This window comes from Falco biarmicus, chromosome 9 (genome assembly GCF_023638135.1).
Source record: "Falco biarmicus isolate bFalBia1 chromosome 9, bFalBia1.pri, whole genome shotgun sequence".
Classification (NCBI taxonomy): Eukaryota; Metazoa; Chordata; class Aves; order Falconiformes; family Falconidae; genus Falco; species Falco biarmicus.
The window spans coordinates 10,691,017-10,713,388 of record NC_079296.1 but is presented as its reverse complement, the minus strand read 5'-3'; the positions used below and the strand labels follow the sequence as shown (position 1 = coordinate 10,713,388).

The window sequence follows — 22,372 nt, the reverse complement described above, 5'->3', positions numbered from 1 at the left end:
CATGTGGAAAACTCCAGTATCTGGGTACAAACTTCTAGGTCCACTGAAACTAGACAGTCCCTAGGGCTCTGCTACCACTGCCTTATGCATGGTGGCACCTCATTAACTTACCTTCAGAGGTCACCCTTTTATGCTTCTTCAATAGAGGAGGTGAAGTAAGGAGGACTGAAAAGGACCTTGCCTTTACCCATCAGCCACAACTAATTTTCACATAGGCTAAAAGCACAGGACTGATCTCCTGTGTATCACGCTATTACTGACCCTCTACAGTCATAAACTAGACTTTCATGCTTAATCACGAGGCACATTCTGCTGAGCAAACCTGCTGTTCCTCACCCCAGCTTCCGAATTATTCCCAATTTCAAGGCAGCATTTACACACCCGTTCAAAGCCAAATGGGTAACCACAAACCATTTTTTTTGGCAAGCACAGCTTGCTCTGGGAGTATTTTCTTGCTTCAGCGGGACACCATGGTTTCAAGTTGTAATTGTAGCAATAACAACAGTTCTTTAATGAGGTTTTACTTTATTTGTGGAAGGTTCCCAAGACATAGCTGAGCAAAGCCCCACTATTTTTAGGAAAACTATGTTGAGTAAAGAAGTGCTGCCATGCTTGCCACAAGGAATTTTCATGTCATTTCTTCCCAGAAAAGTCTTAATGCATCACAGGGTGGATCTCCTAGGCAATAAGGCAAACTATGATACTACACCAGCACCTGCTCAATACTTTCTGGAAAATCACAGGGAGCATGGCTGCAGTGAGTCAGCTGTGACAGCAGCACTAGCAATGCCCTGCAGACAGGCAGCAGGGACTACTTCCACCTGCTCTCTGTTTTCCTGTATTTTCTGTAGCCCAAGTCAGATCACCACACACTCAGAGCAAGGGAAAGGGGACACCAGGCAGGTTCCTGGGCCACCACAATCCCAGTGATTCTGAACTATGCAATTTTTCCACCTTCCCTTTAAGCATGTACGTTGCCAGGATGCGAAGCTTCAAATGCTAAAGCTAACTGTCTTGATGTTGCAATTAATGGGTTTATGTCTTCCTTCTGGCAGGCTAAGAAGCTACCTGGTAGCTTCCTATGCTGGGGCTGTGGTCCCTCAAGATAGTAGAGGAGTAGAGAGTACAGACAGTTCCCTCCAAAGGATCCCAGGTTCCCCCTGCTCCCACACAGGACACTTTTCCCTTCGCAGACAGGATATAAATTAAACTATTTTACCTTCATTGTACATTAAGGCCTGTCTAATGACAGATCTGGTGAAAACAAATCAAGGCTCATTCACTCAGGTTTATGCATACTTAGCTTAGAAGTCAGCAGAAGACTAACAGCTTCAGCTCGTGCTTCACAAAACACCTTGTCCTCTCCAAAGGGCTCCAACAGCCTGTATCAGACTCTGGCATCACCACCCCAGCATCTGGGAATATTCCACTTTTAGTGGCTTTCCCCAGAGTCTGGATAAGCAACCCTCTGCCACTCGGGGAAAAAAAAAAAAGCACCCCAAGACTATTTTAATCCATTACGAGTACTGGCAGCAGGCAACGCATTCAGCTCAGCATTCAGCTCCAAAACACCACTTCGGCAAAATAAGAGCTTGGTGGGAGGAAGCGGCAGCTTCAATGGAAGTTCTTCGGAAAGGTTTCTCCACCTAAAACTTAAGGTTTGTCTCCAATATCCTGGGGGACAGACAGGGCCCTCACAGTGCTGGTTGCTCTGGCACAAGGGTCCCTTTCCAAAAGGCCTAACCATGCTCCAGAGATGCTCTCAAAGCCCCTGGCAATTCCCCCAAGGCTCATGGCACAAGAAAGTGATTCTTCTGAGCTGGAGTTTTCTACATGACAAGAAATGTAGGAGGCGAAAATATTACATCTACGGACAACAGGTGAGCACTGGAAAGGAGTACAACCCAGGAAGGAACCATTTCCCAGCTCCACCCAGCCTCTCCCCTGGTCTGCAGGGGAAGGACATAGGTGCCAAGGGAGCAGGCAGCAACTACAGAATGCTCTGCCCAGGTTTCCCAGGGGGCACACCGTGTCTCCCTTTGCCAAGCAGTCCAGACACAGCCCATGCTTCCCAACAGGCCTGCTGGGATTGATGCAAGCCATGCTGCCGGTCAGCAACCTAGCAGACAGAGCATTCTCCCAATAAACCAAAGACTGAAGACCCTTAAAGGATAGGAAACACCCTAAACTATCAGGCCAATGGTCCGTTGAGGCCAGTACTTGAACAACAGTGGCAGAAGAAGCTGTTCAGGGAGAACACAGTTGTCTGAGGACTATTTATTTTGTTTCCCTCCTATCCTGTTGCATCCACGCTCACATCTGCCACAGCAACAGTTTCAGACGATACATCCATTCCTATTCCCTTTAGAGTTAAACTCATGAGTAACAGGTCCATGAAGAGATTAATCACTTTCTAAATAAGTCAGCATTATTTATTCCTTCAGTTTCCTGTGGCAGAGTCTTTAAATTCTTTGCCTGCTGCGTAAGAGCACACTTGCCCGTTTCAACCTGAGAACGAGAACAGCCCTTGAGCCTGGGGCTGCAGCACTCACCTGGAGCACAGGAGACGTGAAATCACTCAAGTCTGGGACAGGTTCTCCTTTTTGGCTGAAGCTTTGGAACACGACAGTTGCATGTCAGCATTCATGTTTCCAGTTGTTCATCATTCAGCAACCTGTGCCACATGAAAGAAATCTCATCAGAATCCACGGTCACACCCTCTTGCCCTCCCATGTGGATACAGTGGCCAGCCTGTGTGCCTTGGCTACCAGACCACCCCTGGAGCCACAGGAATTAGCGTGGATGCTAAAAACCTACAGACTGGCTGGCTATACTGCACCGTGAGGCCACCCACAGCGAGCAGAGAGCTCCCTACCAGCACCCTGTGTCAAAGGGGCTACTGGGACAGCTTTAGTCAAAAGAGTCACGAGTAGCCGACAGCATCAGCTAGGTTCCAGACTCCAATGAAAATACCACTAAGTAAGTGTTATTTCTTCTAACCCTGCCATCCATCACCACCATTTTTATATGGCATTAATCTCTGATCGGTGAGACAGACAGAAAATAGAGATCAGCCAAGACATTGCTGGCTTGTCATTATTTTCCCCTTTGTTGGCTTTTCCATCTGGCTTTTCAGCAAAAATACATATTTATTTTCTTCCCCTTTTTCCCCCCCATTTACTTCAGGACAGGCAGTCACACAGCCAGGGAGAGCTGGGAGCCCACTCCATAGTTCTTTTGAGAGCCATGCTCCAGGAATTAGGGAAGAGCATGGCAAAAGGCTGCTATCCACAACAGCACAGCCTTCCCACACAGCAGGGACTTACAAGGAGTTTCAGAAATCATGCCAGTAGGTTCAGAGAGTACAACAGCATCTCCTCACTCACTCTGTAGTAATCACCATTGATGGCTTATGTGGGCAGGCACCAAAGAAAGTCTTTGGCTGAAGCAGCAAAGCACTAACTCAACATCACACAAACATTAGCCTAAGCAATTGCATTACTTGAATGTTTTTTATCAGGTACTTAAAGGAGCCAGAACTAAATAGTTAAACTAAAAACACAACCCTATAAGCAGCGAGGCTTGCTTAGCTTCCCTTCCAACCACCCCAAATAATAGATTATGCCTCAGCTCCCCCACCACCACCTTCAGAGGTCAGCATCTCCAGGCACATGAGCCCCCACTACACACAAAAAGCACCTACTACAGACACATCCCCAGCATCCAGCCTGCAACAACCCACCCAACACACAACCACCTCCCTTTCCCACTCCCCCTTTTATCTTCCCCTCCAATGCACACACCTGCAGGAACAAGGCAGGGTTAATGGAGTCAATTAGCTCCAAGCAGATGTTAGCTGTCCTGTCAGCCCACCTGCATGTGGCACTGCCTTGGGAGGGCTTCTGCAGCTCAACACAGGCTGTCTGTGTCTCTGCGCTCTACCCTCCTCTTCAGGAAAATACAACAGTCAACAAAATGACACCAAAATGCTTAAGCACTGCCTTCATCCTTTCCAGAGCCTTCTGAGATGTTCAGGATCCCTCTCCTCCACTGCATGAGCCCAGCCCCCAAGCCACAGGCAGGTTCTCAGCCCTGTAATTACTTTTCTGCCTGCATGTTTGCTCTCATGTTGATGCAGTGAAGAACCTGCCATTAGACTTCTGCACCTCCTTGCAAATGATGCCCTGATGCCCATCCACAGATGTGAAAAGTTTCTCCCTTCACAAGTGAACTCTGTGCTTTCAACAAGAACATTTACTGCTTGCATTGGAGAACATATTACTTGTAATTTACTCTTTGTTTTCTCTGTCTTTACAGCCTGTCCTTTATCTATTCAAGGACCCAAAGCAGCACACTGCAATACAGCCAAGCTGCAACATCCTATAAATGACAAATGGAATTAGTTATCAAGAATAACTTCCAGACAGCACCGTGTGTGCTGATGCAGTGACCCAAAACATTACTTGTTTTCTTAGGAATAACACATGTATTCCCAGAAAAACAGGACCTTTTTTGGCTGTTTGCTCAGAGGAGGTCCTGATTTAAACGGACTCAGTCAGTCTACATCAAGAGAGTATCCAAGGCTCGTTAGCATATTTATCCTTGTCTCATTCCTATGAGATAGGGAAAGTCCGTCTTTGCAAATGAGGAACCGTGGAGACACTAAATGACTCGTCTGGAGTCACACAGGAAGTCTGTGGTGGGGAAAGAAAAGGGAATCAAATAGGTCTTCCAAACTCCCCCACTTGTCCTTTAACCTCTTCCCTTTCCCCCGGTACCCAGTGAGGTGTTGCTGGTCAGGGGACACTGAGAGCCCCTGCCCATGTAGCCAGTCCCACCGAGACTGCGAGGAGTTCCCCCTCCTACACAGGTTGAGTCAGTGGGGGACACTGCTGTCACCCTGCTCTGCAGCACGGGCTGCACATCCACCCGCCCCTGGCCACTGGAAAGCATCGCTTGAGTGAAGAAGCAGGAGCAGGCAGTGAAGGGGCCCAGGAAAGCCAAGCCCAGTCTCCCTGGGGACTGGCACAGAACCTGGACCTTCACTGCGGTTCCCTGGTAGTCAGTCAGCAGCAGTCGAAACACATATGGAGTGGGATGTCTCCAGCCCAGCTCCAGGATGGGGCTGGGACCAGCTGGCTCCGCAGCATGCACGGGCTTTAGACCTGCTGCCACTGAGAAATACTTGCTGCTGGGGGGAATAAGCTGCACTCAGGAAAGCTGTCATACACCTCCCCAGTTTGTCAGCTGCCTCCGCAGGGTGACTGCAGACAAGGTTGGCAATGTTCCTCTCTGGAGGAAGACACCCATCGGCTTCTGGAAACATTGTATTAGTGGAGGTGAAAAAAAAAAAAAAGAAAAAGAAAAAGAAAACAAATGTGTATTCAAAAGCAATTTTTCCTAGCTACTAAATTCTCAGTCTAGAGGGTTTTACTTTGAATTAATATGTGCTGTCTCTGCTCTAGGATTAAAGTTATTGATCCAGTCCTTGATTACTGTCATCTGTCTTTGTTCCTGGACTTACTATCATCCATGCAGTCTCTAATTAGGGACTGCAATTTATGCTCTTACTCTAGAGAGTCACCAGCAAGGAAGCCACCAGCATGCCAGCTGGCTGCAGCATCTTCAGGCCAGCTCGATTAGGGGGAGCAGTACCACCCCGGAGCCTTCAGGTGGGGGGCACATGGAGCCAAGCAGTCGCCCAAAGCCTGCAGGGAGGGAGAGTCTTGCAGAGGTCAGGGCTTCCCCGACATTTCCCTTGGGCTTCCACAAAACCACTGGAGTCACAGGGGCAGCAATAAATCCCACTTGCCATTTCTTCGAGTACTAAATATCTGTCCCAGCCTCAAGACTTGTTGTGATGTGAGTTAACTTTTTAGAAGCATTTATTATCTAGCCAAGTGGCTTAATTTACTTTTAGTAATCCACATTTCCTCGCGGTTATCCATTACCAGTCCCCAGGGCTGAGCTGGGAGTAGCACAGAGCCAAGGAGAGAGCAGGGTGTCCAGGAAGAAAACTACTGGCATGAACCACCTCTAACAACTGTTGTAACAAGTAGGAGAGATGTGTGCCAGTGAATAATTACCAGGGGCTGTTCAAGAAAGCTGCGTGAAGTCCCCTAAATAATATTGCTATGAGTATCATGAGTGCCTGCACATCATACACCCTTACCCAGAGGGGACAGGCTGCTGGAGCCCACATGCATGCATGGCTGTCCTGCAGAGAGGAGCCCAGATCCTTTCCTGGACCTCATGCAATCCCACTGGCATCGGAGGAGGTTTTCACACTGATGCAGGCGACTTCATGTCCACCCATAGCTCCCCTCACCCGGTTTAGTGGGAAATGCAAACTCCAGCTGTTGCTGCTGTCTGCCTTAAGCATCCAGGTAACCACCCGAGGAAACCACAGTGGTTTTGAGACAGTATTTATTCCTAGCTGGGCTTCACCTGGGTATGATCTCAAGGTGTGACTGGGTTACACCCTTGAACCTATTAATTAGACACAGCTTATGGGACAAGAAATGCTGTTGTGGTGAAAGAACACCTCCTGTAAATACTTTGAGGCAAGGGAAGACTTGGCAACTTCTGCACTCAAGAAATCTGGGAGAAGAGCTGAATTAGCACCCCAGTTCCTGTGGTCAGCCAAACCAAAAATCTGTGTTTACCTGTGCTGCCCATAAACACCATACTCTGCTCCCAGGAGAGCAGCCCCTGCTCCTGATACGTCACAGCCAGAAGAAAACATTTCCCTTCTTGGAGAACCATCAGGGAGGGGAGAGGGAAAATCATTACAGAGGAGTCTGCCTTCAGGGCTGGTGGTGGCAGGACAAACTCACCTCCTGTCTCCTGGGAGTTTTATCCAGACTGTGCTCTGAATTTTCTGATTATTTTTTTTTATTTTATTATGATTATGTGTCTGAAATATTTTTTTTCCTTGGTGATCTTCTTTTATTTGCCCAATCTCCCTTTAAAATAGAAACTACTTGAACAATGTCTGGCAGAGCCATAAATCCCTCATGCATTCAGTATGATATTAAGGTCGTTATTCTTTTGGGAGTTTTGAATGTTGGATTGAAGCTTTATTTTTGGCAAGATTTGCACCAGAACAGACTGTCTAATGCAGTGAGTAAAACCTGGTTGACTGCTGGAGGGCTGGCTGAACAACAGCATGACTGGTGGCTCTGGGCCATGCAAAAAGCCACCTATACTTTATGATCTGCCCCAACTGCCACACCACTGGCAGCTGGGGGACATGCAAAATGGACTAACAAAGAAGGTCTGTCCGCTAAACACTGCTCTGAGGAGAGCATTGCTGAGCCTCGACAGTAAAAATGACACGCAAAAAGCAGAAGGTAACTGACAGGCTCAGGAGAGCACTGATCATGCCGTAAAAAACATGAGGATGTGGGAAGGATTCCCATTTTCCATCTGGTTTTAGCCTAAACTGACCAAGCGTTCATGCACAAACGTTCTTGTACAAGATCTCTCCTTGAGCAGCTCCTTGTCATCAAATTTGTCCTCAAGTGTTGGTGTTTTGTTTTTTTTAAAGGGTAAAATATTTCAAGGCATGCATCCTTCAGATGTTTCAGGTTTGACTCAGAGTCACTAAATAAACAAAGCATGCGGAGAAAACCCATAAACCCAAGGACTCTGGGGCCCCATCTGTCCGTGTTGGATGCACAGACAGACAGACAGACAGACTCTTTGCAGTTGCCCCAAGGACTAAGCACTGTAGACATCATCCAGGGCCTCAGTGCGAACTTTCAAACACTCTCCCTTCCCTAAACTGCCTTAAGAAAAATTAAGGACTTTTGTTTGTTAAAGTTGGGGCTGAGACAACTACACAAAGGGATGTGTTGAGCGTGGCAAAGGAGGAGGAGAGGTGAGGTTAAGCACAGCACAGAAATGCATGGAAATGGGTGGGAGAAAAGACACGGAGCACCCGGTGGGCAGGATCTGGGAGCTGAAGCACAGGGAGAGTAAAGCTGCTTCCACACTACAAAATAAACATGAAGAAAAACCAGGAGCTGAATCTGAGTTCCTGCTTCTCCTTGAAACCAGTCTCCCTGAGTAAACTGCGATTTTCATTTTGGTGTTTTTGTTTTGGGGTTGTTGGGGTTTTTCTATGGGTTCCTTGCGATGGGTGACTTCATTCAAGTGGTTAGAAATCGCATCAGACTTCCAAAATGCAGCCTGACATCTGCGATACCTCTCCTTGTGTCACTGAATTGAGGAACAGGTAGAAAGTTTAGATCTGATGATTCTCATCAACCAAAAAGCAAGAGGCTCTGGAAACACGTGTGGTGGCATGGATGCTGGGTTCGCTTGCTCACTGGAGCAGAGCTCTGGGAAGCCCTGGGCAGTGAAGAGCATCGCCCACCTCCGAGCTGCTCACCAGACCTGCCAGCAGCTGCAGCTGGATCCTGGTTTCTCCATCTCTGGTGGCACATACAGGAGGATCCTAGTGAATTCTGTAGCCAAAGTTACAGAACAGCTTTTTCTCCTGGGAAGTTACCTCTGAACCTCCCTGACATGCTCAGGGCTGGTTCTGTGTTGCTTTAGTTCAAACCTGGCATTTCAGATTTTGAGGCTTGGAAAAATGTGGTGGTCACAAATAGATACTGGAAACCTGACCGTGCTGGCATCCAGGAATCCTGCACCCTGTCCCCACCTCTAGCAGGACTCTGCAACCTCCATCTGCAGCTTACAGGGTTCGCTTGTCCTCCTTCAAACCCAACTTTGGAAAGTACAGAGGAAAAAATTCTAAAATATCTACTTCTTTCTGTATTTATTCCTCAGGTAAAAGTCCTCCCAGCTTTGAAACATTTAACTTTCAAACATACAAAACTATTTAAGCAAGGAGGGAATGACAGGTTGAGCTCCTACAAAGTCAGTATTTTTTCTAAGCAAGTGTAATGATGGGAACACTGAGAGACTTGTGACCTTAAAGTCCTTGTCTACCACATTAAAAACAGAACTTGCACCCCAGGGCAGTTTCTGAAATTTGGGCTTTCTGCCTCAAAGTGGAATGAAAACTAAAAATAAAGAAGTTCACCAAATAAAGCCATTCAAGAATTTTTTCTTTGAGAAAGATGAAACAAAAACTTCTGAAATTTCTAAAGAAATAAATTCCTTTTCCAGTGTTGGTGTTTCAAAATGTCTCCTCCACAAGTATTTCCTTATCCTAAAACCAGAAGTTTTACTCTGAAACATTATGCTCCCATGAAAAAAAACCCAATTCAATATATCACAAGGTCTCATTAGGATTATTGTTGTAGATGAAAATTTTTATTCAGCCTTTATTCAACCTAGAGTTCAACTTTAGATCCTGAACCCTAGTTAATGGCTTTCTTTTAACAAACATTTTCAAACCACTGCACAGAAGCACCTAACATGCCACAGAGAAATAAAATTTACAGTTATAATCAATTTAGTAGCCTCAAAACGTGTCTGTATTTTGGTACCACACCATCTAATTCATGCAGAACAGCAATGAACAAACATCGCAAACCTCGAAGGAAAAGCTATTACGCCACGGGTGAGGTATTTGTTAGCTTTACGCATGCTTTTGCCAAAGACAAGAAGCCAGCAAATGACTCACATGATTTGTCAGAGGAAGAAGCTTACAGCTGAGGGCCCTGAACATCACATAAAGAAATGAAATGGGAAAGAATTGGGAAATATATCAGCAAACAAAAATAAAAATTAAAAAAAAAAAGAAAGAAAGAAAAACTTCTGAATTTTACAAGGTAGTTTCCTCCAGAATATCTTTTATGTCATCAAAAAGGAAAAAAAAAAAGAAGTAGAGAAACTTTTGGAAAAACAAAGGTGAGTGGGCAGATGGGAAACCCAACCACAAAATTCCCTGTTTTCTCTTTCAGCTTGTTTTGCATTGAGCAACATACCAACTCACAAGTGTAAATATACCACAGCTTGAAATTTTGGTTAAAACAATGAGGCAAGCGTAGCCAAAGCGTGCAAAACCTGGCAGCTGGATTGATTCCAACCTCAGCAAACTACTGACATTGGCTGTAAAGGTGGGAATGTTTTCCCCCACTTTTTGAATACCGATATTAATGTCTGCTTTGACTTTTAACAAATAACATCTCCAGCAGTCTGCTAATCTGCAGGCACCAAGTGTTACCACGAAATTTATCTTCTTTCTTTTACTGTGTCCACCTGCAGCCTGTAGCAGAGCTACTCCCTGGACTGAAGCCTCTACACAACCATAAATAATTCCCTTGTCTTCTGTCAAACCTAACTGCCTTCAGTTTGCAAAGAATATGATGTTCGTTTCATTATTCCTGACTGAGTATTTTTTGCTTAGTGTGCTGTTGCAAGATATAATTCTATGATTCTATGTTCCTGTGGAAACACTGCTGTAAGAAAAGGGACCTTAAGAGAAACCTGAGAACTTCAGAGTTTTTCTCTGTTTACTCTTATCCTCATTTTATCAATGAAATGGAGCGGGGTGGTGTATTTATAGTGCATGAAGATACAGAAACCTCTTCCAGATGGTTTTCCTCAGTGGGTTTGCCTAGTGGACACTCAGGAGTCTGGCAGACTCCTCCAGCCGCTGACGGATGCCACATGAAGTCAGAACACACCAGGGAAGTCCTGCATGGGTGGGAGCTCCAGCCAGGCCCACTCGCTAGATGGAGAAGTGGGATGTCCCAGCCAGCAACAGGCAGGGCGTCAGCCCCGCACAAGGCGGTGGAAGCGCTGAGCTGAAACCTCACACTCAGTAGGGAGAGGACAGTGTCACTGCATACTACCTCTTTCAAAGAAGAGTTTCATGTTAAAAAAGAAATCATGAGATTACAGATTTGGCGGATAACATTAACCAGAGTTAAGACATGAAGGTCTGGGGGGGGGGGGGGGGGGGGGGGGAGGTTATGGGGTTTTTTTTTCCCGTCTGTGTCAGTGAAAGCAAAGACCAAGGCGCTCAGTGCATGACCCGCATCCTGCTGAGGACACCTATCCCCCCACCTGTAGGGTGTAGCTCCAGCACAGGGACTTGGAGGCACAGGGCTGTGAGCAACCCTGGACACATGCTCAGCTGGGGTTGGTCCTGCAGCTTCAGTGACACAGCGCCAGGCAGGGCCCCAAGGCACAGAGCAGCACCAGCCAGCTCCCCAAGGACAGCCAGAGGAAAGCTGATGGGGATTGTTCACCCAGGCAGCGCATTTCCTGGGAGGCATGGCTGGAGGAACACAGACCTGTCCTCTGCCCCACAGAACCTGAAGGAAGATGGAGAGGTGGACCTGCCCGCTCTCCCTGGGGCTGAGGCACTAGAGACTGAGCACATGCTTTCACCATGTGCACAACAGAGAAATGGGTGTGGGGATGTGTGTTAGTATTATTATTATTTACAGTGGTCCTTGCAAATTTCCACTGAGATAAAGGCTACAACAAAAACCAGAGAGATGATAACCCTTCAGACCTTGGAAAACCAGCCCATTACTCAAGATACTGCCAGGGCTGCGTGCCAAACCTGTGGCACCTCTGCAGACATCTGGTTTTAAGAAGCTAAACACCCAACCCTTGCTTACCTTCAGCCACATTTACAGGGCCTGGTGAGCTCCTTCACTAATTGCTAGTGACTTGTTCACAGCCTAAGAAATCAAAAAGGTAAGAAATAACCAAAGCAGAAGCAAAGCAGATGGTCACAGAATTCATCCATGCCAGAGCTGGATTAGTATTGAGGGCTCATGACTTGCAGGTTTAGTTTCCAGTGCCAATTTCCACTTTTCAAGCTTTATAACATCCCTCTTGTGCTGCCTTTCTGCATCTAGTCCTGAACTCCATCAACCCCAGCAGTGAGCCAAGCTTCCTGAAGCTGATGCCATCATGAAAAAGCAGTGAAAAAGCCACCCAAGAAAACCTGATAGAGATGAGTGAGGGAGAACAGCTTTGACCAGCTTCAGGATACTTTATTGCTTCAGGAACATTGCAAAATATGAGCAACTTTGGCCTGAAACGAAGATGCAGGGAGTAAGGAAATCACATGTACACATGGAAACTTGACAACCTGTAAAGACACTATCTCTCCCTCAGCAGTGGGGAAAAAACAAACTCAGAAAACAAACATGAATTATTTTCTTGGCTGGGAGAAGCCGAAACGACTCTCCAACAGCCCTCCCAGAACAGTTCGTAACACTGTATTAAACAAGTGACGCAAACCTGCTATTACACTGGCAGCGCTTAGAAGTAAACATGAGGATGCTGGCTGGGGTCTGAAGGGAACAGAGGGACGGTCCGCTCCCTGTGATCTCTTTTGGACACCAATTACTAGCTCAAAATCTTCCCAGAAGAAAACTGAGCCTACCAAAGAGAGCATGAAGTGCCTCTTAACATCGTAGCGTTCGTGCCTTTGACTGGGGCTACTGAAGGATGCCAGAGCCAGGACCACCTGTGTAGGACAAGGCCTCAAGGACAAGAGTCCAAGTACTGATAGCCTGATGAATAGAGACCTGTTAGAACTTGTAGGGCACAAGCCCTGGGAGCAAAGGAAAAAGCTAACAGCAGACCCCTGAGCCATCACAGTTGAGGAGGCAACCAGACGGACAGAGAAACAAGTAGCCAGATAAGGGAACGGATGGCGCCAATATGTAATTAAGAAAGCCGCGTAGAAAGAAACTCCCTAACCTTGGAATAAAAATTATTGCTAGGTCAAGATAAACTAGTAAGTATCTATTGTTCTAACGGTGTGCCTTAAAAATTAACCAATTAGTGTTTTTTACGCTTAAGATTTAACCGATCAGTGTGTAATATGTAGAAGGTAGAAACATATATAATTGTAAGAAAATCACTAATAAATGGACACTTGCTTGCATCAAGCTGCGTCCCGTCTCTTCATTAGCCGCACACCTGCTCTCCTGTCCCCCAGTCAGAGCCTCTGGATGCAGGGGTATAACAGCCCCCAGCGCCTGTAGCCAGCCCATTTCTACTGAGAGGCCTTCTGTCAGGCACAGAACAATGTTTTCAAGGAACCAAGTACTTGGTCAGTTCAATCTGACTCTTAGGGAGCTTGGACTGAGTTCAAATTTCTGGCCATGGAGTTCAGGCTGCCCGAGAAAGCTAACCAAAAGAGCCGTCACTTCTGTGACACAATAAGAAAACCCTTTTTAGATAGCAAATTGCCTTTCATTTCTCGTAGATGCCATCAAGTGATCAGCAGAGGTTGTGATCAGCAGCCATCAAGAGATCTGGTCAGAGGCCAGAGTGATGGATGATGCCCCATTCCTCCATCAGTTCCAGGAAGAGACTGGTTTTCCCTCAAGTGTTCTGTTAAAACTGGATGGAAGTAGGTAACCCAATGTTCTAATTGCTAAGAAACCTAATGCAATTTCTATATTAAATGCCAGAAGAATCAATCGCTTTCCCTCTTGATCCAAAAGCCTCACCTATCTTCAAAATTACCAGCTTGCACAGCCATTTGCTGAGTATTCTCCTCCAGAAACAACATAGGTGATTTTGGAAATAAAAAAAAATAATAATAAAAATAGTATCATTTATGCATTGCTTATTTAAATGATCCCACTATAAATACTGCTGCGTAGGTAGCAGCAAGCACACCTTGCCCTGTGGGCCATCCTGTTTCCTCAACAGTATAAACTATTTCAGGCAAATTACACACAGAAACCTTAAAATGAAACATTCCCTATTCCACAGTACAATATTTGCAGTCAATAGATTACATAGCCTCTCCCTTCCTGTTGCAAACAGCATCCCACATAGGGATTAATCATTCCTCAGGCAGAGCACAACCAATTGCAGAGGTATTGGCACCTCTCCCATCTCATCAAAACCAGAGAATGCTTGACAGAGCTTGAGTCATCTTCCTCGTAGCTCTTTTCAAGCCTATACTCATCGGCTTCCAGGTGAGCGGACTCCTGATTTTCAGTTGACATGACTTTGGCCTCTCCAGTTTTGGCCAAACCAAGCAGCCTGCAGAGGAGGAGAACATCTGGCTGCAATTTAGTGCGAGCCTCACCCCACTCCAGCCAGCATGGCTGATCAGGGCACAGCAGAACAAATTGATTTGCTTTAATAGGACATCTTATATCTTTTCATATTGTCTGGAATTTAGCAGTAATATTCAACTTTTAACAGAAATACTAAAACCAAAACTAGAATAAACAACAACATCAGATCACCAGTTGAACTGACATTCAACTTTTAGCACCAAATCTCCTTTCTGAGAACCTGCCTATGAAATAAAATAGTTTTCTGGCCTGTCTGTCTGTTTTGGATGTGTACTTACAAGGAGGGCCATGGCAAAATGCCACAGCTGAAGCAACAGCCTTGTCCTTGTGCTTGACCAGGAGCTGCGCTCCACGCTTCTCAGATCCAAAGTGGGTAAGGTCAAAAATTATTTAATAAATAGGCCATTTAAAATGGAAAGGGCATAATTTCACTGCCTATTTTCTTTTTCCAGATGTGATACTGTGTTTTTACTCGCATCCTAGCAAGATCTGGCTTTATGCAAAAGAAAGGAACTTGTAGTTGACTGAACGGAAGGAATAAGAGAATGCAATCGGGTTTCAGCAGTGCATTGAGGCCCCCGACCTCAAACACCCAGCTGATGAAAACACTCCCCTGAGCAGAATCAAGCCAGGAACTGAGATCTAAACCAAGTCTGAACCCAGACAGTAGTGTACTGTTCAAAAAGTACAGATGGATGGACAGACCTTTGCTCAATAACTTACACCCCAGCCCTACACAAGCTAGATATTCCCAACAGCCTTCTGCGGTGAGCTCAATGCCCTTACAAGTGTCCAGGTTAATTCTACTGAAATAAAACACAGGGGACTTTTCCATCAGGGTTAAGTAAAAACAACTACACAGCTGAAATTAGATCCAGAGCATCTGTGAACATGAAGTTGAGGTAAGTATATAAATTTGAATGCTGTTCTCAGTGAAGCTCTACCAATGATTCACCTATGAAAGGCAGTCAAAGGCATAAAGACCAGAAATAGGTATTCAAGTCAGGGACCCAAAGGCAAGTTCTGCTCACATCTGTAACCCAAATCAGGATCTATCATAAAGACAGCTCTCACTGGTGCCGTTTTGAATTTCCACGAGAGGTGGCAATTTTAAAAACTACATTGTATAAGCAAAAATTTCTCAAAACAGGTTTGTGTCTACTCATCCCTAGCGTTCACTCACATTAAGTAAGCAGCTTCCCTTGGCTCGGTCTGGCTCTTGCATTACTGCCATTATGTGTGAGGCAACAACTTGAATCACTTCCAGATGAAATTACAGAAAGCTGTGCATAATGACATTTCTACCAACATTAAAGCAAAGGATTTAGTTTTTATTATTCCTGCAGGGACTTGAAGTTCTTTACCGAAACTTAGAGAAGGGAGATAGACTGGCAGAAGAAACTTCTGATCAACTCGACTATGTTTCTACTCAGCGTGGAAAAATGCTTGTGTCCTACTCCAGAGCACACCAAATAAAGCTCATCATAATGAAGACTTTTCTTTTAGAGCAAAGGCTACCGTTCGGCATCATATATGATCTCCTCAGGATTTCCATCTATTCTTGCCTGCATGAGGTCCTGTCATTTGCTTGACTCTGCAGTTGCAGCACGGCTCTGCAGCACTGCTTGACTCTGCCACATTTTAGGGTGAGGATTCTTCAGACGACCAGTACATGCAGTTTTCCAATCCCAAACTGAGAGGTTTTGTGGTTTGTTTAATGTTAACTGTATTACCAATAACATGGGGTTTTCACACAGGTAATAACAAAAAAAGGATGCGAGTTTATGGGAGCAGAGGATTTCTACCCTATATATGCCTTTGGGTCTGAGAGCAGATACGCTGTGGTACACATCCCATTTTGGATTCCATGCCAAAGGCACGTTTTAGATTCATAAGGCTATTCACTACAATTGCATAGACTTAGAACATCCTACAGTGATATAATAGTGGACTACAGCAAATAAGTGATTAAAGTGTACAGCATTGTATATTACAGCCTTAATTGTCTCAGCATTATTAAGGACCAGCACTGTGCTTTTAAAGGGGTAAAATTTTTCCAACAGCAGCTGAAAGAACTGAAATAATTCTATACTCTCTTAATAAATTATTGGACTTTGAAAATCCAATGGATTAAGTGCTGATTTAGAATTTTTTCTTTGCTCAACTTTTGTTGCTTTTTAATCTTTCAAATATTAATTCCATCCTGCTGGAGAGTTTCAAAGAAATTTGCTTTTCTTCTGTGGAAATCTGCACATAGCTAGCAGGTTTTCTTTAACAGAAACTAGGAAAATTCTGCATGCAGTAAATGAAACTCACTCAAAAGGAGTCTAACACCCACCCCGTGATGGAGCAGGCAGAGGACCACTGGCTCATGGACTTGCTTCCTTGGGGCACTGCCCTGTGGCTATTCCTCCTTGTGCTGGTTATGGGCTCGAGCTCAGTTCTGCTTTGGCATGAAGGTGGAAAACCACATTTCTTGTACTCCTTAAGGAACTTTTCTGTAATTAAGTGAAAAGAAGCACCAAATAACCAAGCATGTGTCTGGTATCCATTCTTTTGTCATTAAGCTGTTCCTGTTTCAATCCTGTAGTAAAAAGGAAGCCAAGCTCCACTCAGTTATTGTTCTCTAAATGCTTTACAAAGGCCAACAGATGTCAATGAGAATTACAGATCCTGGGGTCTCCTTTGTAAATAGCTTCTAGGAGGAATTATGACATGAGATCAGCAGCACTGGGAATCCCCATATCAAATGAAGTCCAGTGGCTCTTCCGAAGCCAGCAGAGCAGAGGCATAGGAAGGGAGGAGGGACATGTGGCTATGGGCTGATAAGAAGCCAGGTCCACCTTCCGAGAAAAGCTTTCCACAGATGGACACAAGGGGGAAGGAGAGGCAGGGAGACAGGTCCAGGGAGGACAGACACAAAGGGTGAGTAGAGAAGCCTGCATCATCAGGAGAGCTGGCTGTGTTGTAATCACAAAGCTGCCTCACCCTTCACCTTGCCCCAGGACTTCCATACCTGGTGGCATAATTTCCACGTTCCTTTCAAATCAAGCAGTGTCTTCGATTCCCAGGGTTGAGTTTGCAGGAGAAAGCTCATGGAAAATTTTAGGTTCTTGCCCATAAATGAAAAAACAGGCTAGCTTAGGGAAGGAGGGTGGGAACCAGATAAGCATGCCCAAAGCAATGACTGATAAGGAGGATAGGCAGCGGCAAATATTTAGAGCTACTCAAACAGGAAAAACACAGGAAAGCCTGAAGGAAAGTGATACATTGAAAATCAGGAGGCTTTCTAGTGTGCCATTTCAATTATTTTCACATGATATATAATGCACTGAATTGATGCTCTCTGAAGTGATATGATGAGTTAAAATTGTATGTTTTGTTCCTTTTGCCATAAAGAAACTGTATTTGTCAGGGTCTCAGCCTCTGTTTGTTGCCACATGGAATCAGGGTCCATCATCAAAAGTGATACAGAGATAAGAAAATGCTGAGAGGACGCAAAATCAGTGCCTTCCAAACCACAATGATTTACAGCTGATGTGGAGCTGGGCCAGAGCTACAGCTGCTCTCTCTGGAATAGCCTCTTTCCACTCACTGGGGGCACCAATCCCAGATTTCTGTGTGGGATGGGAAGACTTGGCTGAGTGTGACCCCCCCTCAACCACAGCCAGCCACTCCTGCCCCCTTTGCCCCAGTTATATCCGCAGAACAAGCACCACACCACTGGTGTAACAGATGAACTTACTATGGGAAACGAATAGGGGAGATCAAGAACATCTCTAACAACTGTGAATCCCCAAGTGACTTGTGCAGTTCTCTCAGCAAGACCGAGATTTTCAGACCCATCTAGTGCCTTAATCCTCAGCACAACATCCCTCTAGGTATTGACATCTGCGCTGATGTTGGATGTGTGACAACAGCTTCCATCACTGATATGGCCAAGCGTCCACTGCTACCCGGAGCCTGGGAAGCCAGGGTCTGCAGGCACCACAGCCACAAGCCTGCTGGGCTCTGGGTTCCGCCGGCAGCAGGACGTGAGCTGAGCCTTCCCCGAAGGTGACTGTCAAAATGGCGAATGTGCACCCTACAGCTAGCAAAGTCCAGGCTCCTGAGCTGTCCATCAGACCAGAGAATGAAGTATCATGTTATCCTTGAAAGGAACATCATCAAAGTGTTTCCAGTAACCATGCAGTGAATCAGCACTTCCCAACAAAAATGACCAGTTTTCTTCCCCCATCACTCAAAATAACTGTGTGGCCTCTGGCCTTTTGAACTAGAACGTATGTGTGAGCCCTTGTTCACAGACCCCTCAGGTTTTCCATGAGCAATCCTGAAGGAAACACAATCTTGGGAGAAGTAGGTGTGCTCCTGGCACAGGAAGGTCATCTGTCCCTGCTGACCACAGAGCAAAGCAAAGTGGGACAGCCAGGAATCTGTGACACGGAGCTAGATCACGGCACGAGCTTATCTGCTCTCCTGTTAATCCTTCTAGCCATGGGCTGGGTTTGGAGACAGGGTAGGAAGACTTCAACAGGCATCCAGCTACTGTAACATCTCTGAGTAATAAAAGCTGCAATTTTACTTGTCCCAGACAGAACGTCTGGACACAACAGAGGTTTTCCTAAAGAATCTTAGGAAAGGAGGAAGCATGGCATGATAGAAGTGATAATTCTTGTCATGAGGTCATTAACAAGATTACAAAACAATCTGCCTGGTTCTTAACCTTTAATCCTAGCTGAAAGAGGGAGGCAGACCATGATGCTCGTCTGCAGCTGTGTGTGTTCTGGGTTTGCTCTAAGGCCCTGCCATCTGGGAAGACGTGCCAGAAGATGCAACCCCGGCCACAGTCCATTCTCCCTCAGCACAAGGGTTCCCAGGGTGGTATCCAGCTCACAGCACACCCTGGGCTAAGAGGAGGGCGAATTGCTACTGCCTGACACAACTTGCCAGTGGCAGGAGGCTGTCACTTTCTTCTTCATGGGGATGGAAACATAAGGAGATCAGAATGGTCCCCAGCCTTTGGTGTGATTCATTCCCAGAAAGGAGACATCACCTCGTCTTGGCTTGGAAGTCTCATATCAAAAGATTCAGAAGTATCCTGAAGTTTCCAGGTGGTGATTTTGCATATGTGGCAAACCCAGGCAGCCACAGCCATGTTAGCAAGTCATCTCAGACTGGGAAAACCTGAGTGTGTTTAACAGACACCAAGACTTGTAAAACAACTGTTGTTGGACCAAGTCCACAGATCGGCAAGGGGGTGAATTTCCCAGACCTGCTCAGGCATGACGGACAGCAATGCAAGTGAGAAGGTGCTCCGTCACAGGCACCCGGGGTCTGGGGGACACGGTGACACTGGCACTGACCTTGTCACAGGCGTCTCCAAGAGGCATCGGTCAGTCATGCACCATGGGGCTCAGAACCCCTTCAGAATTTGCAAGGGGATGCTTCGTTCCCCTTCTTCTGAATTTCAATCCGCTAACTTTGGTCAGGACCTCGTGAGGCACTATTCAGCCATGTTTACATAGTTCTCTCTGAGATGTCAACATCATCGCTGATATTTCCACTGTTACTAGCCCTCTGAAGCACTGACTTCCCCCACCATTTGGTCACAAATGTCCACAGAGTTTCAAGAAAACTGAAGAGTGTTAAGCTGTGACTGCTGGAAACAACATTCCCTGCTTAGCTGGACTCAGTTGCAACATCCTCCAGGAGAGGAGAACAAAGCAAACAAAAGAAGCATGTAACATTTGCTGCTTTTCTGATATTGAAGATTAAGAGAGAGCTCCCACTGCAAAAGCTAAAGCAAAGCCCTGGCATTTTAAAGCCAAGACTACGGCACGCTGCAGGTAACTGAAGAATGCAAAAAGAAAAAAGGTGTTTTCAGGATAACATTTTAAAAGCGTAGGGAAGCTGGATGCCTAACTCCTTTCTGTCCCCCTTGAAAATACTAAGCACACTGTTTCCACCTTACCCTTTGCTGCACCAGCCTGCTCCCAGGACTTCCAGCGTGCGGCACTGGGACTGCTCCCGGGGAAGAAGGTGTCCTCCCAGGCAGGTCTGTGCTCCAGGCACAGCTGAGCTAGTGACCCCTCAGACTGCCGAGGCGAGTCACGGACTGACACCCTGACACCATGTCATTCTTGCGGTGACAAGAGCCTCGCACGAGGAGCGGTTGGTAACTGCGGGCTGGAAGGAAACTCTGAGCAGGGGACTGGGACCTGAGATGGCTTAGAGAGTCCCAGGGACAGCTTCCCATGCCTTCAGCTCTGGAATAAGAGGAGAAAGATGGAATTTGGTTAATTGACATTGGGATTCGGAGCAGGCAATGTGGAACTTGCTCGAAGCTCCCCTTCCCTGACACCAAAATCGCAGCAGCCCCAAAGAGCTTCAAGACTTCATTTTGAAATGGAGGACACCTTCTAGCAACGCCTACAACCTTATGTAACCCCTCTGCTGAAGGTAGTGGTCCCTTGTGCATCCCACCGGGGAAACACCCTGCAGCCCAGGGCCAGGAATGATTTGTGGACAAGAGCTACAGCATGAATAAAGGCTTACAGACAAGGATGGGTGACAGCCACGCTTGTGGCCAGGCTCGCCCAGCAGCTGTACCTTGTCCCAGTCCGCAGGCAGGAAAGATGAGAAGTAACTGCAACAGCTGTAAGGAGCAGCTGTAAGGAGTCAGGGTTGCAAAACCTCTTAAGCAGAACTGCTCACTTCCCAAACGCCTCTGCCAGGCAGTCAGCATGGAAAGGGGAACCTGGCTGCAGAGCACAGACCTGGCAAACTCAGAAACACTGCAGAGAGGGGGAAGAGGTGAAGCTGAGCCAGAGCCATCCTTACCCTGATTGTCTCTGCATGCTGCTAGGGGCTTGCGTGAGGAAGAGTAACACAGCCTGAAAGACTTTGCCAGTCAAGGAGCGGGTTAGTCTGGCCAGGATTGAGCTGAGTTTTACTGGATTGGTCCAACACGTGATTAAATGTGGGAAACATGGTGCCCTCACAGTTACTCACAGCACAGGGACAGGAGTCGTTACAGAGGGAGAGGTACAGCAGGAGGTGCAACTTGGCCATCCATCAGCTCTAGGGTTAAGAGAAAGGTGATGGAGCCGGATGCTCTGCAGGCTAAGGAAAATTAAATTAAGTCATCTCATTCCTTGCAAAATGATTTCCCCAGCCCTGCAGCACAGGCTGCATGTTCCAGCAGTCTTTGTTTGAACCAGGAGGAGCTGCTAGCAAGAGGAAACTGCTAGGAAAAGGCTGAGTAACACCATCCCCACAGCTAAGTCACAGGTCAGGCATTTTAAGGCAGTAGCTTTTCAGCTGAACTATGAAGTGTTTGAAATGTTAATGGCAAGGGTGTTGCTCAGTACCCTCTCTATTTGTCACACCTAGCCACTGCCACTTGCCTGCAGGTTGGGTGACCAAGCACAGAGGCCCTTTTGCTGAGGGCACATCCCAAGGGGAGAGCAAAGCGTCCTCAGACACTGTCTCAAAGAAGCCTCTTCTGCTTAGGTGAAAAGAAAACAGAAAAGCAAACTGTAGTAACCAGCAATGCAAACCCTATTGGTTTTGGACAGTCACCTGATAATATCCAGGCAGAAGAATACTGTGCATTGGGATAAAGTTACAAACTGTTTTTTTCACTCATGTGTCCTTGTAGGACCCTCTAAACAAACAGATGCCTTCTGCTGGAAGGACGGGAGCAAAAGTGACCATTATGTTTGTTTCTTGGCAATCAAATTATAGTGTAATGATTGAGTCCCTTTTGTCTGAAGTCACATTACAGCCTTTTCCTTCAGAGCTTCTTTATGGCACAAAAGAACTGAACAACAGCAGCTCGCTTTCCCTGGCACATCCCCCAGAGCAAAGGTGCACACTCAGGGGAGACCCTCCCAGCTCAGGGGGCTGCAAAAGGGAAGAGGAACAAGAGGCCAAGCAGAGCAGCTGAAGCAGCACTGACAACATGGCCCTGGCAGGCAGAAGGAGTTTAGGAGGCTGGAAGTGGAGCCAAGAAGCTATCAGGCCTTCTTTGACTCCTCGTAGGCTCAGAAAAACAGATTTTGATGAATAGCCATCTGTTTGTCCTTTTAGGAGAAGGAGGCTGGCCGTGCAAGCAGAGCACGCGTATCACCCTGCCTGCCACAGCTGTACCCACTGCTGCTGTCATCACCTTCACCTCCCATGGTCCAAGCACCATCCGGCTTTGGGAACCTGCCTTTAATTTCCAGTCAAACACTACAGGGAAAGCCACACTGAAGTATTCTGGATCGTATAAATCCTGGAGGCCTTTATCTATTCCTCCCTCTCCATAGTCACCTGTGATGTTCCAGTCAACCTCACAGCTCGGCATGGGGTGCATCCGTCTCAGCTGGTGCAGTACTTGA

The 22,372-nt window shown here is 46.4% G+C and overlaps 1 long non-coding RNA gene across 1 annotated transcript in view; it reads right to left on the bottom strand.

Annotated features, from left to right (window-relative positions):
• LOC130154685 (uncharacterized) overlaps positions 1-20,246 on the bottom strand; it is a 118,578-nt gene extending 98,332 nt beyond the window's left edge. The window contains exons 1-2 of the long non-coding RNA XR_008823822.1: positions 19,960-20,246; positions 2,553-2,674 (exon numbers count right to left, since the gene is read on the bottom strand). This is a non-coding gene — a long non-coding RNA (uncharacterized LOC130154685). The remainder of the gene's footprint in view (positions 1-2,552; positions 2,675-19,959) is intronic.
• Positions 20,247-22,372: the final 2,126 nt, after the last annotated feature.